This window comes from Anabrus simplex, chromosome 8 (genome assembly GCF_040414725.1).
Source record: "Anabrus simplex isolate iqAnaSimp1 chromosome 8, ASM4041472v1, whole genome shotgun sequence".
Taxonomy (NCBI): Eukaryota; Metazoa; Arthropoda; class Insecta; order Orthoptera; family Tettigoniidae; genus Anabrus; species Anabrus simplex.
In genome coordinates, this window is record NC_090272.1 from 226,070,207 (window position 1) to 226,091,674 (window position 21,468).

Genomic DNA, 21,468 nt, shown 5'->3' on the forward strand with positions numbered 1-21,468 from the left:
GCTCCTGGGAATGTCTTGCAATCCAGCACCTAGTTTCTGAATCTCTGCCTAATCATAATGAAGTCTTTTTGATACCTTCCTGTGTCTCCAGGTCTTGTCCATGTGTAAAGCCTTAATTTGTGGTGTTTGAACGAAATATTAGGAAGGGTTAGAGAATAATTCATCTAGCTAACTTCCTATTTCATTCCTTTGTTCCAGTCCAAATTCTGCTGCAGCATTACGTTCTCTTTCTTGGCCTACCACTGAATTCCAGTCTCCTGTCACAATTAGATTCTTGTCTCCTGTTACATATTGTATTAAATATTCAGTCTCTTCATATATTCTTTTGATTTCTTCTTCATCATCTGCTGAATTAGTAAGCATATAGACCTGCACTATTATGGTGGGCATTAGCTTGGTGTCTGTCTTGATAACAGTAAGTCTTTCACTATGCTGGTCGAAGCAGCTTATCTGCTGTCCTATTTTCTTATTCATTATTAAACCAACTCCTTCATTTCCCATGTTTGATTATGTGCTGGTAATTCTGTAGTTGCCTGACCAAAATTCCTGCTTTTCCTGCCAACGTCTATATGCCTATTAATTCAGTGGATGATGAAGAAATCAAAAGAATATCTGAAAAGACAGAATATTTAATACAAGATGTAACAGGAGACAATAATCTAATTGTGATGGAAGACTGGAATGGAGTGGTAGGCCAAGAAAGAGAACTAATGCTATAGGAGAATTTGGAGTGGTACAAAGGAATGAAAGAGGAAGTTGAAATTTAGTCTGTCCATTTCCCTCTTCAGATTCTTTAACCTGCCACAATGATTCAAACTTCTTACATTCCACGTTCTGATTCGCAGAATGTCAGTATTCATCTTCCTGATGAATGCCCTCTCCTGTGTAGTCCCCATGTGGAGATCCGAATGGGAGACTATTTTACCTCTGGAATATTTTACCTGGGAGGAAACTATCATCAGTACATCATTCATTTAACCAGACAGAGTTGCATGTCCTCGGGAGTTAGTTACGTCTGTAGTTTCCCATTGCTTTCAGCCATGTAGCAGTATCAACACAGCTAAGCCTGGTTAAATATTATTACAAGGCCATTTCATTCAATCATCCAGACTGTCACCCTTGCAGTTTCCAAAAGACTGCTACCCTCCTTTCGATGAACCATTTGTTAGTCTGGTCTGTCAACAGATACCCCTTTGATATGATTCTACCTACGGTTCTGCTATCTGTTTCATTGGAATGCACAAGCCTCCCCACCACAGCAAGGTCACATGGTTCACAGCATATTAGCATTTATATTTCCTATAGCAATTTAATGGATGCATGCAAAAATGGGCTAACCATCATTTTCTTAAATTGAAGAAAAAGAGACTTTGTCATGATGGAAAAAATATATTTTTGGAGGATAAAATCCAACATATTTTTTGTTTTAATCTGAAAAAAGTAGCTTTATTTTTAACATTGGCGTACAACTTTAACTGTTTTATTGATAATCACAACAGCAGAAAGTGGGGATAAGTTATGTTCAGATACAGCCACTTAATCATAATCTAGCTCATTAAAGAAAGGTTCCTCAAATTACAGCTAGTTGTCATCAAGAGGACTTGAAATAAGGTACTATCCCAGCATTCACCTGGAGGGATATGCAGGTGGGGGGAACCTAGTGTAAGCCCACTCGTGAAAGCAGCTGTCGGCATGGGACTTTGAACTTCGGAACTCCAAACTTCGCAGCTCCTCAGTCCTCTCATGGAGAGTGAGTAAACATGCTACAGAGGTAAATGGAACACAAAATACTGGGCCAGAACATGAAAATACAAAATACATTTACAATCTTCCAGTGATAATATTAAATTTTGTGCACACTTACAATCTCTACCCAAGCTTTTCTTTTTCCTTGGTTCACTTCTGTACGTAATGTAAGAATCACCACTGACCCTTTTCCTTTTCTGCTTTTTTCTTTCCCATTTTCTGACATTCTTTTTACATTTTCTTTAACTTCCACTGGTAGAACTGCGATTAAGTTCACATAAATTGTCATCACCTTCAAAAGCAGAAGCCATCTGTGCTTGGTTTGTAAACAGACAATATGACCAATAAGGTACAATAAATGTCTGTATAGTTATTTATAATTTATATTAATGTATGGCACTGACTATTCTTCTAAGGCATTGCATTGTTGAAATGAAAATAATAATTGCATTTTTTATTCCATTTTGAATTACCATCATACCAAAATGGACATGTATCATGGACCACCAAGTTCCGTAGTGTTTGCTATCCTACTGATACTGTAGTGCCATCATACGTAAACTATTTGTGTAACAATCAGCGTCGATTTTGCAATTCTGTCAAGATGATTTAGATACCCCAAGAACTTCGAAACCTTGTATTTCTTGATAGGTAATTCCCTGATGGTAGCAAACTTCAGTAGATGTAGTTTATATCATTAACAGTAGGTGGCAGCATTTAACTCAATTTTCACAAATATGATGATTAGCACATTTTTGCATGCATCCATTAAATTGCTTCTAGGGTAATGCCGTTTTTGCCTGCACTTATCTTCTCTGGGACTTTCAATTTCTCTCAGTGGAGAAATTACAGTGAATGGAACTGAAATGGCAGTAAGAAAGATGAAGAATTGAAAAACTGCTGGAATAGAAGAAATTTCAGTGGAGATGATTAAGGCAGCTGGAGCTGTAGGCCTGCAGTGGACATATCAAATTCTCAGGATTGTCGGGAGAATAGGGAGGTCCCTGAGGATTGACAAAAAGGAATAATCATCCCAATTTTCAAGAAAGGTGATAAGAATGTATTGAAGAACTACAGGGGAACTACTCTGATATCCCATGTTGCTAAGATAAGGGAGAGGATCCTGGAAAGTAGGATAAGGGTAAGGGTTGAAAATCAGATACAGGAAAATCAGTTTGGTTTCAGAAGTGGAAGGTTAACAATAGAACCCATTTTCATTATGAAACAACTAATGGAAAAGCAATGGGAGTATGGGAATGATATGGTGATGACATTCATTGACATTGAAAAGGCATATGACAGTGTCCCCAGGACTAAAGTTTGGGACAGTCTGGTGCAAAAAGGAATTGGACAGGGATTAATAATAATGATCATGGAAATGTACAAGTAACGTTGTAGTTGCGTGCAAACACAAGTTGGTAGGACAAATTGGTTCAAAATCACTAGTGGGCTGAGGCAGGGAAGTGTTCTATCGCCAATCCTGTTTACATTAGTAATGGATGACATCATGAGAACAGCAAAAGCAGCATATGGAGGAACAGAAATGAACATCATCTTATTTGCAGATGATATTGTGATTTGAGGAGAAGAGAACATAAAGGTTCAAGAACAGTTGAATGTGGTGAATGGGAAGATCGAAGAATGTGGATTGAAAATAGGTGTAGAAAAGACTAAAACTCTTGTTATGACTATAGGGGAGAAAGAAGGGAAAGGTCAGAATAGACTTGCAGACAAGCCCCTGGAAGTAGTGGATGGAGACGTTCAAATACCTGGGGAGTGAATTCATGGAGAATGCTCGACTGGATGCTGAGATTAGTACTAGCATTCAAGCTGGAAGCTGTTTCTATCATAGTGTAAGAAACATGTTATGGGACAAAGATGTGCCAATGGAAGCAAAGGAAACTATGTACAAGATGTATTATGTACCCATAACAAGTTACGGAGCAGAAACTTGGACTGTGACAAAGAAGGATGAGAGTCACATACAGGCAGCTGAAATGTTCTTGAGGAGTATGATACAGAAGAGTAGAAGAGACAAAATAAGGAATGAGAAAATCCGGGAAGAAATTGGAGTGGAAAAAATGAATGATAGAATAGCGAAGAGCTGACTAAGATGGTTTGGGCACATAAAGAGAATGAGTGATGAAAGTATGCCAAAAAAAGTGATGGAAATGCAAGGAAGGAGAGGCCGCCGACGACCAACATTGAGATGGAAGGACACAATCCAATGCATTATTATAGAAAGAAGAAACCTGGACTGGGATAGTGTGTTGGAGGAGGAGTGGTGTAAAAACTGAAGAAAGTGAGAGGAACCATATTTGCCCCTACCTGGCTACAGCTGGAAATGATGATGGTGATGGTGATGATGATGATGATGATGATGATGATGATGATGATGATGTAGTACAAAACTGTGCTCAATATTATTTGGAATTCAGGATCTTTGTGGTCATACACTGAGTGTACTGATGTTGTTCTTGAAATATCCTTTCACTGTCTGAAAATGTGATAGGAAAGAGAGCAGTCACTTGGTCTTGAAAATCACTACCTCCCACCCCTTTCTAATATTTAAGGGCATGGTTACATAGGTTTTTTTGACTTCCTCCCCCAATATCTGACACCATTTTCTTCTCAGTTTGCATGGAAGCTGATTCATATCATACATACATACATACATACATACATACATACATACATACATACATACATACATTATCATTATAGACTATTATGCCTTTCAGCATTCAGTCTGCAAGCCTCTGTGAGTTTACTGAATGTCGCCAAAATCCTCGATTTGCAACTAGTGTTGTGGCCTCATTTAGTTCTATACCTCTTACCTTTAAATCGTTAGAAACTGAGTCTAACCATCGTCGTCTTGGTCTACCTCTACTTCTCTTACCCTCCATAACAGAGTCCATTATTCTCCTAGGTAACCTATCCTCCTCCATTCGCCTCGTATGACCCCACCACCGAAGTCAGTTTATACGTACAGCTTCATCCATCGAGTTCATTCCTAAATTAGCCTTTATCTCCTCATTCCAAGTACCCTTCTCCCATTGTTCTCACCTGTTTGTACCAGCAATCATTCTTGCTATTTTCATGTCTGTTACTTCTAACTTATGAATAAGATATCCTGAGCCCACCCAGCTTTCGCTCCCGTAAAGCAAAGTTGGTCTGAAAACAGACCGATGTAAAGATAGTTTAGTCTGGGAGCTGACTTCCTTCTTATAGAATACTGTTGATCGCAACTGTGAGTTCACTGCATTAGCTTTACGACACCTTGATTCAATCTCACTTACTATATTACCATCCTGGCAGAATACACAACCTAAATACTTGAAATTATCTACCTGTTGCAGCTTTGTATCACCAATCTGACATTCATTTCTGTTGAATTTCTTACCTACTGACATCAGTTTAGTCTTCGAAAGGCTAATTTTCATACCATACTCATTGCACCTATTTTCAAGTTCCAAGATATTAGACTGCAGGCTTTCGGCACAATCTGCCATTAAGACCAAGTCATCATCATAGACCAGAGTGCTTACTGCATCCCTCCCTGCCATTTTATACCTTTCAGCAGGAGATCCACGTAAACTACGAACAGCAAAGGCAAAAGGTTACAGCCATGTCTAAACCCTGTAAGTACCCTGAACCAAGAACTCATTCTACCATAATTTCTCACTGAAGCCCAATTGTCAACATAAATGCCTGTGATTGATTTTAATAATCTACCTTTAATCCCATAGTCCCCCAGTATAGCAAACATCTTTTCCCTCGGTACCCTGTCATATGCTTTCTCTAGATCTACGAAACATAAACACAACTGCCTATTCCTCTCGTAGCATTTTTCAATTACCTGCGCATACTGAAAATCTGATCTTGACAGCCTCTCTGTGGTCTGAAACCACACTGGTTTTCATCCAACTTCTTCTCAACGACTGATCGCACCCTCCCTTCCGAGATGCCAGTGAATACTTTACCTGGTATACTAATCAATGAGATACCTCGATAGTTGTTGCAATCCTTCCTGTTCCCTTGCTTATAGATAGGTGCAATTACCATACTGCTTTTGTCCAATCTGAAGGTACCTTACCAACACTCCATGCTGATCTTACTACTCTATGAAGCCATTTCATCCCTGCCTTCGTACTATACTTTACCATTTCAAGTCTAATTTCATCTATTCCTGCTGTTTATGACAATGGAGTTTATTTACCATCCTTTCCACTTCTTCAAGCGTAATATCACCAACATCATTTTCCTCCTCCCCATGAGCTTGGATGTTCGCAACACCACCAGAATGATTTCCTTTTACATTGAGAAATGTTCAAAATATTCCCTCCAACTCTCCAGTGATACCCTGGGATCTATTATGAGCTCACCTGAATTACTCAAAACACTGTTCATTTCCTTTTTCCCTCCCTTCCTAAGATTCTTTATTACTGTCCAGAAAGATTTCTCTGCTGCTTGACCTAGCCTTTCCAGGTTATTACCAAAATCTTCCCATGACTTCTTTTTGGATTCAACAACTATTTGTTTCGCTCTGTTTCTTTCGTGTATGTACAAATCATTGTCTGCCTTGGCCCTTGTTTGGAGCCATTTCTGATAAGCTGTCTTTTTACGTTTACAAGCTGCTCTCACTTCATCATTCCACCAAGATGTTCGCCTTTTCCCATCTTTGCAAACAGCTGTTCCTAGGCCTTCCCTTGCTGTTTCTACTACAGCATCACTGTATGCCACCCATTCACTTTCTATATCCTGAACCTGCTTACTGTCTACTGTTCGAAACTTCTCACTAATCATATCCATGTACTTCTGTCTAATTTCCTCTTCCTGGAGATTTTCTACCCTTATTCGTTTGCAGAGTAGCGATTAGATAGGAAAGGTCTAGGATTGTGAAGGAACCAGCCGTTGCCTTAATTAAGGTACAGCCCCAGCATCTACCTAGTGTAAAAATGGAAAACCATTGAAAACCATCTTCAGGGCTGCTGACAGTGAGGTTCAAATCCACTATCTCCCAAATCAGACTCAAAGTTATGTGACCCAAATTGGCCAAATCTTGAATATTTAGATCCATTACACTGAAAATAGGAAGCAACAGCCTAATTTAGTCTAATAATTTTCTATATTAGACTTTTGTGTTGAGCTATATCGAGGTAAAGGAGATATTTTCTGCTTCCTGCAGCTTTTCCCACTCTATATAAGATCACTGTTCCTAATGAATCTTTTCCGCTGGTACCTGTTTTGGATATCTTCGGCCTCAAGATTTCCTGGACAAATTCAATCCACCTTTTCTTTGGTCATCCACATTTTCTCTTCCCCCTGGACATTCATCTGTGTGACCTTCCTTCCTCATATTCTTCATCCCTTCTCATTTCATGTCAAAACCATCTTAACCTTGCCTTCTTTATCTTTACTGCTATATACACAATATATAAAAATCTTTCTCATCACCCTACACATCCCATGGAGCATTCTCATCCTTGCTGTTTTTATTCAGCTTATGTGTGTTTTTCTCATCTGTACAGTTTCAAAAGTATACATCATCACTGGTCTTACTACTGCTCTGTCAACTTTGCTCTTAAGTTTAAGTGGCACTCTCTGATCACATGGGACTCCCATTATAATTCAGCTTTTCCATTTGGTTTGGATCCTTCATTTTACACCTTTTTCCACCATTGAAGCCCCAGGTATTTAAATTCTTTTGCCTTCATAATGGAATCCCCCATTAGATCTAGGTCTCTGTGATCATCTGCCTCTACCGTGTGGCCCATGTATTTGGTCTTCATGCTCCTTTCTTCTAAGACTTGAATCCACTTATCTAACAGTTGTCACCACTTCTTTAGATTTACCTCACAATAGGGTCCATCTGCATATAGCATTGTTCAAGATACCTGTTCTCTCACTTCTGCAGTTGCATTGATGATGCTATTATATAAGAGAGGATTTGATGTGGATCTTTAATGTAGTCCAATCTTTATAACAAACCTTCGGGAGTCTTTTAAGGGTTTCTTGACCTTTGTTGATATTTTCTTATACAGTTCCTGAATTATCCTGACATGCTTTCCAGGCACCTCCAGAGTTCTTGTCTAGATACTCTGTCATCTGTGCTTTCTCTGAGTCTATGAAAACAAGGTATAAATCTGGGTGCTTCTCTTAAAAATTTTCCATCCTTTGTCAAAGCCCAAAATTTGGGTCTGTTGTTGATCATCTTGGCATAAAGCCAAATTGTTTGCTTACAATGTCTATGTCACATCTCAAACTTCTGTCAATAATTTATTCCCAAATATGCTGTAGTTCTTTTATAAAGAAAGCCTGGCAAGAATGGAATAGAGATAGGATATAAGGAAGTAAGATTAAGTATCAGCAAATTAAAAGTAAGTATAAAAAAGTGGTAAATGAAGAGAAGAAAATATGTTGGGGGAGATTCACACAAGAGGTGGAAAAGGATGCTGTATGGATTATTAAAAAATAAGTGAAACAAACATCTACACAAAACAAGTGAAGGAAGAGAGTGGAAATATAATATCAGACCCAGAGGAGATAAAGAATAGGTGGAAAGATTACTTCGATAAACTCCTGAATGTGTTCTTTAATCCACCTATTCAATACTTTATTTCCACTTATAGTGGTGACATACACACAACAACACTTATTTGGGACATGTTTCACTTCCACATGTAATATTATATGTACTTCTGAAGATTATTTTAGGCTTAAAATGCCCTAAATTGAGGGTGAAACATGTCCCAAATAAGTGTTATTGTGTTTATGTAACCACTATAAGTGGAAATAAAGTACTGAATAGGTGGATTAAAGAACACCTTTATTATTTTTGAACTGTAAATTTTTCAATATGGACCAAAAATGAGGTTTATAAGATGTAATAAATTCCTGAATGTTAGAAAGTGCAAGTCCAACTAGATGCTTTCAATGACAATATTGAGAAATATGGTATGAAAATCAGGGTATAGAACAACGAAACAGTGATGATGACAAGAGGGGAAAGAGAAGGAAAAGAAATCATTAGTATCAGAGGACAAAATCTTCAGGTTGCTGAATGCTTCAAGTATTTGAGAAGTGAAATAATGCAAGACGCAAGGTTGGATAAGGAGATCAGCAGAAGGATACAAGTGGGAAATACATTACATTCTACCAGAATGTAAGAAACCTGGTGTGGAACAGAGAATTTCCTATGAAATGTAAAGAGATAATATTGAAATGGTTATAACGTCTGCCATGCCAACTTGCTATGGGCCGGGCTCGTCACCGTATCGGTCCACCCGCTTAAGCTTCGACCACGCCAATCACGGGCAAGATTTGTGCTGGACTGGCCCCCTCTCTCTTCTGTCCGTGGTCGCGCCACATGGGACGATAGAAATTACCAGATGATTAATCTGGAGTTTTCCATCTAGCGAGGTTCCTGGATACATCTAGCATCCAGACTGTTCTAGAAGGGCCAGCGCAGGTACATAAGAGAGCAGTGACTTGCCTGCAGTCAGAGAGAGTGAGATTGAGTTTGCTGGTGTGAGTTAGAGAAGAGTTAGCGTGGGCTGAGGTGTCAGCCTGAAGGAGTATATGCCTGTTGGAGCCGAGGACTCATTCCTGTTTCCCTGATGTCGTGTGTGTGAGTCTCTTGGGGCCGGCTGCTGTAGAAGAACCTTGGGTGTTCTGGAGCAGCGCGAAGGGAACACTGGGTGCCGACGTGTGCAGACTGCGAATGGAGTTTGACGGATTGAGTTAACAGCGGATACTATCCCGAGTTGCGAGACTGACGTGTAGGCTGTGGACCGTGACAGCGCTAACAAGTGTGATTGAGTGGCTGAGTGTAGTGTAAATAATTGAAGACTCTCTATGTGTGTCATTGTAGATGGAACATGAGAAACTAAGAGAGAGAGAGAGCGAACCGTGTAAGTGTACTTGTGTAAGTTGTAAGCTCAGCAATCGTGTGTGTGCGTGTGGAAATGTGTAATTGTAGTGCTTAGTTAATAAATCTTAGAAATAGGATGCTACCAGGTTCTGTACTCATTTATTTACTTATTTACCCCGCCAACACGTTACAATATACAAGATGTACTACACCCCTATATTAACGTATGCATCAGAGACTGGCCGTTGACAGCAAGAGATGAGAGTAAACTTCAGGCCAGTGAGATGAAGTTCCTGAGGAGAGTGGTAGGGAAGACAAGGAGAGACAGAGTAAGAAATGTTGAGGTCAGAAAAGAAATAGGGATAGAAAAACTGATATAGATGGAGAAGAACAATGTAATATTATATGTACTTTTGAAGATTATTTTAGGCTTAAAATGCCCTAAATTGAGGGTGAAACATGTCCCAAATAAGTGTTATTGTGTTTATGTAACCACTATAAGTGGAAATAAAGTACTGAATAGGTGGATTAAAGAACACCTTTATTATTTTTGAACTGTTATGAGGATGGAGGAGGGACGGATGCCAAATCAAGTGTTGGAGCCTAAGATAGAGGGAAAGAGGGCAAGAGGAAGGCCCAGACCAAGATGGATAGACTCTGTCAAGAACAGTGTAAGAGAAAGAAGGCTGGAATGGAATATAATTACTAAAGAGGAGTGGTGGAAGGAGAGGCAACTGTGGAGAAGTACCATCAAAACCCCAACCTAGCAGAAACTGGACAAGAAGGGGAAATGAAAATGATGATAATGAAGGGGAGGAGTTCTTTCAGACTTGAGCATCTCCTTTACTTTTAACTACAAGGGGCACCACCCACCAGAAACTTCTTCCTGTAGAAAGACTTTCATAAAAAGATCCTACAGCAAGTTGATGCCCTCTGTCCCTCGTGTTTTCTGTGCTTTGACTGGGATTCTGTCAGGTCCTACAGACTTCCTATTCTTCATGTGACTGGTCCAGCTTCTCTTCTACTGAAGTTCTTCGCCAGTCCTTCACTTGGCATCCTGTCATCCTGATTTAATCTCTTATTTTTGTCATTTAACATTTTTTTAAAAAGTATATCCTCCATCTGCTGTTACATCATTTTTCTTCCTGAGTCCAAACTGCCTTACATGTAAATTGTCCTTTGTAGCTTTGCTTTACTCCTACATTTCACTGAACAGTACATCTTTTTCTGTCCTTTCATTGCTAACTCACTATTATAATCTCCGATATACCTCAGTCTAGTTTTTATTTTTTATTGTTAAAAAAAATATGTTGTCACTCATTCTGTATTGGTGTGTGCATGTCCTAGTTAGTGACAAAACACATTGTTCTAACACATCAGAGGAGCATAATACAGAGTCTCTTGAAGCAAGAATTTGCTCTGTGCGCTGTTTCATGTCAGATCATTGACCTAACATTTGAAAGATGGCTATGTTTTATTATTATAGTAATTTGTTTTATATTCCCTACTTCAAAGTGGTGAAGATATACAATCACTAGCAATGGTACTGTACTTTATGGTAAGCTTTCACTGCCTTTTTTTAAATTTTTTTAGTACATTCTCTAACCATTCACTTCAATCAATCAATCAATCAATCAATCAATCAATCAATCAATCAATCAATCAATCAATCAATCAATCAATCAATCAATCAATCAATCAATCAATCAATCAATCAATACTGATCTGCATTTAGGGCAGTCGCCCAGGTGGCAGATTCCCTATCTGTTGCTTTCCTAGCCTTTTCCTAAATTATTTCAAAGAAATTGGAAATTTATTGAACATCTCCCTTGGTAAGTTATTCCAATCCCTAACTCCCCTTCCTATAAATGAATATTTGCCCCAGTTTGTCCTCTAGAATTCCAACTTTATCTTCATATTGTGATCTTTCTTACATTTATAAACGCCATTCAAACCTATTCGTCTACTAATGTCATTCCACGCCATCTCTCCACTGACAGCTCAGAACATACCACTTAGTCGAGCAGCTCTTCTTCTTTCTCTCAATTCTTCCCAACCCAAACATTGCAACATTTTTGTAACGCTACTCTTTTGTCGGAAATCACCCAGAACAAATCGAGCTGCTTTTCTTTGGATTTTCTCCAGTTCTTGAATCGAGTAATCCTGGTGAGGGTCCCATACACTGGAACCATACTCTAGTTGGGGTCTTACCAGAGACATATATGCACTCTCCTTTACATCCTTACTACAACCCCTAAACACCCTCATAACCATGTGCAGAGATCTGTACCCTTTATTTACAATCCCATTTATGTGATTACCCCAATGAAGATCTTTCCTTATATTAACACCTAGATACTTACAATGATCCCCAAAAGGAACTTTCACCCCATCAATGCAGTAATTAAAACTGAGAGGACTTTTCCTATTTGTGAAACTCACAACCTGACTTTTAACCCCGTTTATCAACATACCATTTCCTGCTGTCCATCTCACAACATTTTCGAGGTTACGTTGCAGTTGCTCACAATCTTGTAACTTATTTATCACTCTATAGAGAATAACATCATCCGCAAAAAGCCTTACCTCCGATTCCACTCCTTTACTCATATCATTTATATGTATAAGAAAAAAAAAAAGGTCCGATAATACTGCCTTGAGGAATTCCCCTCTTAATTATTACAGGGTGAGATAAAGCTTCACCTACTCTAATTCTCTGAGATCTATTTTCTAGAAATATAGCAACCCATTCAGTCACTCTTTTGTCTAGTCCAATTGCACTCATTTTTGCCAGTAGTCTCCCATGATCCACCCTATCAAATGCTTTAGACAGGTCAATCACGATACAGTCCATTTGACCTCCAGAATCCAAGATATCTGCTATATCTTGCTGGAATCCTACAAGTTGAGCTTCAGTGGAATAACCTTTCCTAAAACTGAATTGCCTTCTATCGAACCAGTTATTAATTTCACAAACATGTCTAATATAATCAGAAAGAATGCCTTCCCAAAGCTTACATACAATGCATGTCAAACTTACTGGTCTGTAATTTTCAGCTTTATGTCTATCACCCTTTCCTTTATACAAATGGGCTACTATAGCAACCCTTCATTCATCTGGTATAGCTCCTTCATGCAAACAATAATCAAATAAGTACTTCAGATATAGTACTATATCCCAACCCATTGTCTTTAGTATATCCCCAGAAATCTGATCAATTCCAGCCGCTTTTCTAGTTTTCAACTTTTGTATCTTATTGTAAATGTCATTGTTATCATATGTAAATTTTATTACTTCTTTGGCCTTAGTCTCCTTCTCTATCTGTACATTATCCTTGTAACCAACAATCTTTACATACTGCTGACTGAATACTTCTGCCTTTTGAAGATCCTCACATACACACTCCCCTTGTTTATTAATTATTCCTGGAATGTCCTTCTTGGAACCTGTTTCTGCCTTAAAATACCTATACATACCCTTCCATTTTTCACTAAAATTTGTATGACTGCCAATTATGCTTGCCATCATGTTATCCTTAGCTGCCTTCTTTGCTAGATTCAATTTTCCAGTCAGTTCCTTCAATTTCTCCTTACTTCCACAGCCATTTCTAACTCTATTTCTTTCCAGTCTGCACCTCCTTCTTAGTCTCTTTATTTCTCTATTATAATAAGGTGGGTCTTTACCATTCCTTACCACCCTTAAAGGTACAAACCTGTGTTTTCGCATTCCTCAACAATTTCTTTAAACCCATCCCAGAGTCTGTTTACATTTTTATTTACCGTTTTCCACCGATCATAGTTACTTTTTAGAAACTGCCTCATGCCTGCTTTATCAGCCATGTGGTACTGCCTAACAGTCCTACTTTTAAGACCTTCCTTTCTATCACATTTATTTTTAACTACCACAAAAACAGCTTCATGATCACTAATACCATCTATTACTTCAGTTTTCCTATAGAGCTCATCTGGTTTTATCAGCACCACATCCAGGATATTTTTCCCTCTGGTTGGTTCCATCACTTTCACTGTCTTCTTAGAGTGCCAGTTTGTTACTGGATGTTGGTGGTCCACAGGGCAATTTTACTTCTGTTGACTGCAGTTTGAAGTAGGTTTGTTGCTAAAGTATTGAACAAAATCTCCAAATATTTTAGTTCGTCATCTGAGATCTTCCACATCCATGACTGCAGCTACTTTCCCTTTAAGTATTAACTGAAGGATTCTAAACATCTCAGGTTGTCTCATTATGTGTCCCAGATACTCAATTTTCCTTTTCTTAACAATTTTAATAATCTCTACAGAATTCCTGAGTCTCCATAATACTTCATGATTTATAATGTGGTCTGTAGTCCCACATCTCAACCACTTCTAACTTTTTGTAGTGGTTGTAGTCAGTGCCCTTTATACCATCTAGCAAGACTGTGGAGACATAGCATTTCACCAATCAAAGTTTAGTCGGAATGTTCAAATGGTTACTTTTCAACATAGAGCTAATTTCGACAAAGGCATTCGTACATGTTATACACTGCCTGAAAAAAAATAATAAATTGAAGCACCCAGAAGAAATGGTCAGATGTCAATGAAACTTTGCACATGTACATCCCATCAGCAGGCATGTAAATGGTTAGAGTTGCAATTCTCTGTGACAGGTAGAACATGGTTGTTTGTGTTTAGTGTTGTTACCAGGCCTGCTAGGGCATATAAGGGGCATGAACAGCGTCAGATGTTGAGTGATCACTGTGAAGGACATGGAGGTGCCGCATACTTGTGTGAGACGGCATTATCAGCACCTGACAGAATTTCAAAGGGGCCTCATTGAGGGTCTCCATTTGGTCGGCAGGTCAAATTGTGCAATATCCAGATTTGTAGGGCGTTCAGATGTGACAGCGGCCTGATGTTGGACTGCATGGGAACGTGAGGGCAGGATTACTCGTTGTCCAAGGTTCTGGTTGACCAGATCTGACCACCACAAGGGTGTATTGTGCACAGAGCACATCATAACCCCTTCACATATGTGCCTGCCATCCAAGAACAAGTAATGGACTCCCTGCAACATTCTGTGTCACCCCACACCATTGATCGGAGACTAGCAGCAGCCGGATTAGGGAATTACCGTCCCATGCGTAGGCTGTAGAGTATGTTTTCCAATAGCCGCAGAAAAATATTTAGGTCGTCCAGCATGAACAAAGAGCTAAGCGCAAAGTAAAAGAATTTTGTATTTGGTTGTCTGTGATGGTGGTATATTGTGAATTTTTGTAGTATTCCTCTTGGATTATAGGTGAAGGTTTCACAAGTTCTGTGGCATTCTTCATGAATATAACGTGTTATACGTTGTGACGAATATTTCCCTCATTTGTTGTTGATGCACATACACTCAGTAAGCAAGTGAAACTATAAAACTTCGGCGATGTTAAAATACCATTTAGATTTTGCTGCTTCAGTTTAGGTTAGGCTTTTTAAGTTAAAAACAAATAGTTAGTCCCAGTGTATTTTTGTGAGAATCATGACTGTACCATCACAAAGTATCACTGATGAAACTGTAAGTTCATGGTTTAAAATCTGCTATAGATTAAATTATAATGGTGTCGTCACTGCTGTGAATATCAATCTGCAAATATGTGTGATTGTGTGGTTGAAAATATTCTTGAAAGAGCTTTCTCAGGTTGACCTTTCCACGAAAAATGCAGCCTTATAAAATGGTAATGTTGACTTCAGAGAGTGTACAGGTGCTACGATTGCATATATTTAAAAAACATTTTTTGTACCTGGGGTAACGAATGTGTTCACGGCATGCCACTGATTTGTGAGTTGTTTTGTTCCCGCTGGGTCCCACGTTTACTCGCCACAGATCACAAAGTTCAGAGACAAACTATCACTCAGAACCTTCTTCAGATATATGGAAGTGAAAGGGATGATTTTTTTAATGTGTATTGTTACCGGTGGATGAGAGCTGGTTCCACCATTACAAACCAGAAATGAAACAACAAAGCATAGAATGGCACATTTGAATTCACTGATGAAAAAATGTAAAGACAGTGAATTTTGCTGGCAAATTTATGGGCATCATCTTCTGGAATGCAGAGGGTGTCATTCTGGCTGAATTTCTCAAACCTGGGCAAACCATAAATGCTGCCCGTTACATTGAAATGCTTCACAAGCTCCATCACACATTGTGTGATAAATGTCCTGGAAAGAACATTATCCTGCAATATGAAAATGCCCGCCCCTACAGTGCTTGTTTTACCAGCAAGAACATTGAGGAATTTGGATGGGAAGTTATGCTGCATCCTCCCCACAATCCTGCCTTGGCACCTTCCGACTACCATGTTCAGTATAGCCATTGTACAATGGCTTTATAACACTCTTCCCAACCAAATCATTGGATGCATCCAGGCCAGGGGGAGTGCACTGTTATACTGATAGGTGGGCTCATACTGTCAAATTCTTTGTAAATTTGTGAAGGAGCAGATGACAGGCCAGTGCTATGGGGCACAGGAGGACCTGAAGAGAGCAGTGGATCAGCACTTTCAGCGTGCTGGAATGGACTTCTACTGTCAAGGGATTTTCAAAGTACTACAACAGTGGAAAATATGTGTCCATAGGAATGGAGACTATGTTGAAAAATAAACAAAAGTGTATAGTTCGAAATGATTTATCCAGTGTATCAAAATTAATAAACTTGTTTTTAAAATGTTGCTCTTGACTTTCAGTATGGCCATCACACAACAGGTTTATGACACCCTTTCCAACCGAATAAGTGCATGCCTCCAAACCGCAGGGAATGCAATATTATACTGATAAGTGGGCTCGTACTGTCGAGTTCTTTGTAGATTTGACTTCTTTTTGTAATCACTGAAATAACATTACACTGCCTCTCGACATGTGAAGTTCCCTTTCATTTCCTCCTCCCCGTTTGAGTGCTTCAATTTTTTTGGCAGGCAGATTTCATGTAGCTCCCTAGGTATTTAAACTTCTTCACTCTCTCAATTTATGTACAATTTAGAAATAATTTTCCTGATATGTTTTGTTGTTTACTAATATACATAAATTTTGTCTTTTTCACATTGAGTTTTAAACCGTGCAGTGCACTTACTTTTGGTATCTTGACCTAGTTGTCGTAGACCTTCCAAGGAATCAGCAAATGCAGCTGGATCATCTGCATACCCAATATTAATGAGACACTCACCATTAACAAGAACTTCCTGGTACAAATCTTTCAAGGCCTCCCTGAAGATAAACTTTATAAATTGAAGAGTATTGGAGACAAAATACGCCCTTATTGGAAACCAGACTGGATGGTAATCTTCACTGAGTGAACTCCTTCAACTCTTACATCAGCTGTTTGATTCCAGTATACATTCTAAATAATACGTATATCCTTTTCATCAATTCCAGTTTCCTTGAGGATACATATCAAATTACAATATTGTACACTGAAAGGATTTCTCATAATCTATGAAGCAAGCAAACATATCACGATTTAAATTTTTACATCTTTGAAATAAAACATGTATTGTTGTTTGTTGTTTGAGTTATCAGTCCATAGACTGATTTGATGCAGCTCTCCATGCTGCCCTATCCTGTGCTAACCTTTTCATTTCTACATAACTATTGCATCCTACATCTGCTCCAATCTGCTTGTCATATTCATACCTTGGTCTACCCCTACTGTTCTTATCACCTCCACTTCCTTCAAAAACCAACTGAACAAGTCCTGGGTGTCTTAAGATGTGTCCTATCATTCTATCATTCTTCTTGTCAAATTTAGCCAAATCGATATCCTCTCGCCAATTCGATTCAGTATCTCTTCATTTGTGATTTGATCTATCCATCTCACCTTCAGCATTCTTCTGTAACATCACATTTCAAAAGCTTCTATTCTCTTTCTTTCTCAACTAGTTATCGTCCATGTTTCTCTTCCATACAATGCAACGCTCCACACGAAAGTCTTCAAGAACATCCTTCTAATTCCTATATCAATGTTTGAAGTGAGCAAATTTCTTTTCTTAAGAAAGCTCTTCCTTGCTTGTGCTAATCTGCATTTTATGTCCTCCTTACTTCTGCCATCGTTAGTTATTTTACTACCCAAGTAACAATTTTCATCTACTTTCTTTAAGACTTCATTTTCTGCATCACCTGCCTTCGTTCAACTGCACTCCATTACTTTTGTTTTGGACTTACTTACTTTCATCTTGTACTCCTTACCCAAGACTTCGTCCATACCATTCAGCAGCTTCTCTAGATCTTCTGCAGTCTCAGATAAAATAACAATATCATCGGCAAAACTAAAGGTTTTGATTTCCTCTCCTTGGATTGTGATTCCCTTTACAAATTCCTCTTTAATTTCCTTTACTGCCTGTTCTATGTAAACACTGAAAAGGAGGGGGAACAAACTGCAGCCTTGCCTCACTCCTTTCTGGATTGCTGCTTCTTTTTCAAAGCCCTTGATTCTTATCACTGCAGACTGATTTTTATACAGATTGTAGATAATTCTTCGTTCTTGTTATCTGATCCCAATCATCTTCAGAATCTTAAACAGCTTGGTCCAATCAACATTATCAAATGCCTTTTCTAGATCTACAAATGCCATGTACATGGGCTTGTCCTTCTTGATTCGATCCTCTAAGATCAGACGCAAAGTCAGGATTCCTTCGCGTGTTCCTACATTTCTTCTGAAGCCAAACTGATCTTCTCCCAACTCAGCTTCAACTTGTTTTTCTTCTATAAATAATACATGTTAAAATTTTGCAGGCATGAGATACTAAACTAATTGTGCGGTAGTTTTCACACCGGTCAGCACCGGCTTTATTGGGAATAGATATAACAACATTCTGCCAAAAATCGGATGGGACTCCTATCTCATACATCTTACACACTAAATGGAATAACCTTGCCATGCTAGTTTCTCCTAGGGCAGTCAGTAATTCAGAAGGAATGGTCATCAATTCCAGGTGCCTTGTTCTTATTTAGGTCGCTCACAGCTCTGTCAAACTATGACCTCAAAATTGGGTCTCCCATTTCATCAGCATCAACAGCCTCTTCTTGTTCCAGAACCAAATTATGTATATATTTACCTTGATACAATTGTTGGATATGTTCTTTCCATCTTTCTGCTTTGTCTTCTTTCCCTAGAAGTGGCTATCCATCTGAGCTCCTAATATTCATACACCTAGATTTCTTTTCTCCAAAGGTTTCCCTGATTTTTGTGTATGCAGCATCTACCTTTCCCAGGACCATACAACCTTCGACATCCTTGCACTTCTCCTTCAGCCATTCTTCCTTAGCTACCTTGCACTTGCTATCCACTTGATTCTATAATTGCCTGTACACTTTTCTAGCCTCTTCATTTCTAGCATTCTTTTATTTTTGTCATTCATCAATCAGGTCTAGTATCTTCTGAGTTATCCACTAATTCTTAGTTGATCTTTTCTTCCTTCCTAACATTTTTTCAGCAGCCCTACAGACGTCATTTTTCATGACTCTCCACTCTTCCTCTATAGTGTTTCCTTCAGCCTTTTCATTTAGTCCTTGTGCAACATGTTCCTTGAAACAATCCCTTGCACTCTTTTCTTTCAAACTGTCTAGATCCCATCATTTTGCATTCTTTCCTTTCTTCAATTTCTTCAACTTCAGGTGGCATTTCATGACCAATAAGTTGTGGTCAGAGTCCATGTCTACTTCTGGGAAAGTTTTGCAATCTAACACCTGGTTTCTGAATCTTTGCCTAATCATAATGAAGTCTATTTCATACCTTCTAGTGTCTCCAGGTCTCGTCCACGAATACAGCCGTCATTTGTGGTGTTTGAACCAAGTATTGGCAAGGACTAAATTATGATCAGTGCAGAATTCAACCTCTTTCGTTCCTTTGTCCCAATCCAAATTCTCCTACTGTATTACCTTCTCTTCCTTGGCCTACCACTGCATTCCATTCTCCCATCACAATTAGATTCTCGTCACCTTTTACATATTGTATTCAATCTTCTATCTCTTCATATATTCTTTCTATTTCCTCATCATCCACTGAACTAGTAGGCATATAGACCTGCACTATTGTGGTGGGCATTGGTTTGATGTCTATCTTGACAACAATAATTCTTTCACTATGCTGGTCATAGTATCTTACCCGCTGCCCTATTTTCTTATTCATTATTAAACCAACTCCTGCATTTCATCTGTTTGATTTTGTGTTGATGATTTGGTAGTCGCCTGATCAAAAATCCTGTTCTTCCTGCCAACGTACTTCACTTATACCAACTACATCTAACTTTAGTCTATCCAACTCCCTTTTCAGATTCTCTAACCTACCACAGCGATTCAAACTTCTAACATTTCACTCTCCGACTCGCAGAATGTCAGTATCCATCTTCCTGATGATGGCCCCCACTCTCGTGTTGTCCCCACCCGGAGATCCGAATGGGGGACTAGTTTACCTCCGGAATATTTTACCTGGGAGGAAGCCATCATCAGTACATAAATCATACAGATAGAGCTGCATGTCCTCGGGAGGTAGTTACGGCTGTAGTTCCCCGTTGATTTCAGCCATGTAGCAGTATCAACACAGCAAAGCCATGTTGAGTATTATTACAATGCCATATCAGTCAATCATCTAGACTGCTGCCCTTGCATCTTCCGAAAGGCTGCTACACCCCTGAACCATTCGTTAGTCTGGTTTCTCAACAGATACCCATCCGATATGGTTGCACCTGGGGCTTGGCTAGCTGCTTCATTGGGACACGCAAGCCTCCCCACCGTGGCAACGTCACATGGTTTGCTGGGGAGGAAAACCTGTATACAAAATAATAATTTTCGAGCAGCCTGCCTGGTGGCCATGATCGTTAAGGCTTGAAAATCTATATGATGTGACACCATGGTTAGCCAGCTCGAGTCCTATTGCTCAAAAAAATGTCACCATCAGAATGTTGGCCGGCAGGGTAGGGGATGCAGTGATATACAATTTATGATCACTAGATTGTATGCCAAAAGCCTGGATTCAGTTTTAAACTTCTCTACAGTGCTCATATGGAGTGAGGGCATATGACATTGTTGACGGTGATTCATCCATTGGATGGGGACGTAAAGCCTTGGGCAGACCCCAAGTGCTATTCAACAGGTGTAGGCTATGTGCCAGCACCAGGTTTCATCCTCTCCCTTCCTACTGTCTTATGTCATTAATTTTATCTCATTAACTCCTCTGATGAGGTTGACGTCATGAAGGGCACCCAGTCGTAAAAACTTGCCATGAAGATTCATCTTACTTCATACCCGACCTCGTACACAAACAGGACAAGGGTTGGACTTATATACTGCACCCTTTCCTTACCATATTTCGCTCCATGAATGTTGTAGGCAAGTTCTTGAAGTTTGCCTAGCGCTGCTCAAATACTTACCTACTTTCTCTTCTCCCAGAGGGGTGGACCATCTGAGACACCTCTCTGGGAAAGAAACTGAATTAAAATTAAGTAAAGTTTATAGAAATTTAAAAATATTGTGAAAATTAAACCAATGGGATTATGAAAACTAGACTGAAATGTCATTAAAACGAATCAAACTTGAATTAAACTTACTTCAATACAATATTACAGTATATCAAACATGAAACTGAATAAAATAATGTTAAATTGAATTGGATTAGAACTAAATTAATTAAAGTCAAATTACATTAAATATAAGTATAAAATTCATAGACTTGTGCAATTATAAATATAAAATAAACTCATGAAGTTATAAATAAAAATTATAAATTCATGAAGCACACATAGATGTTACACGAATTTTACATAACACAAAATGTGTTCCTAACATTGACTTCCATTATAATCATTGCATCACCTATTAATTTGAACACAAGCCCC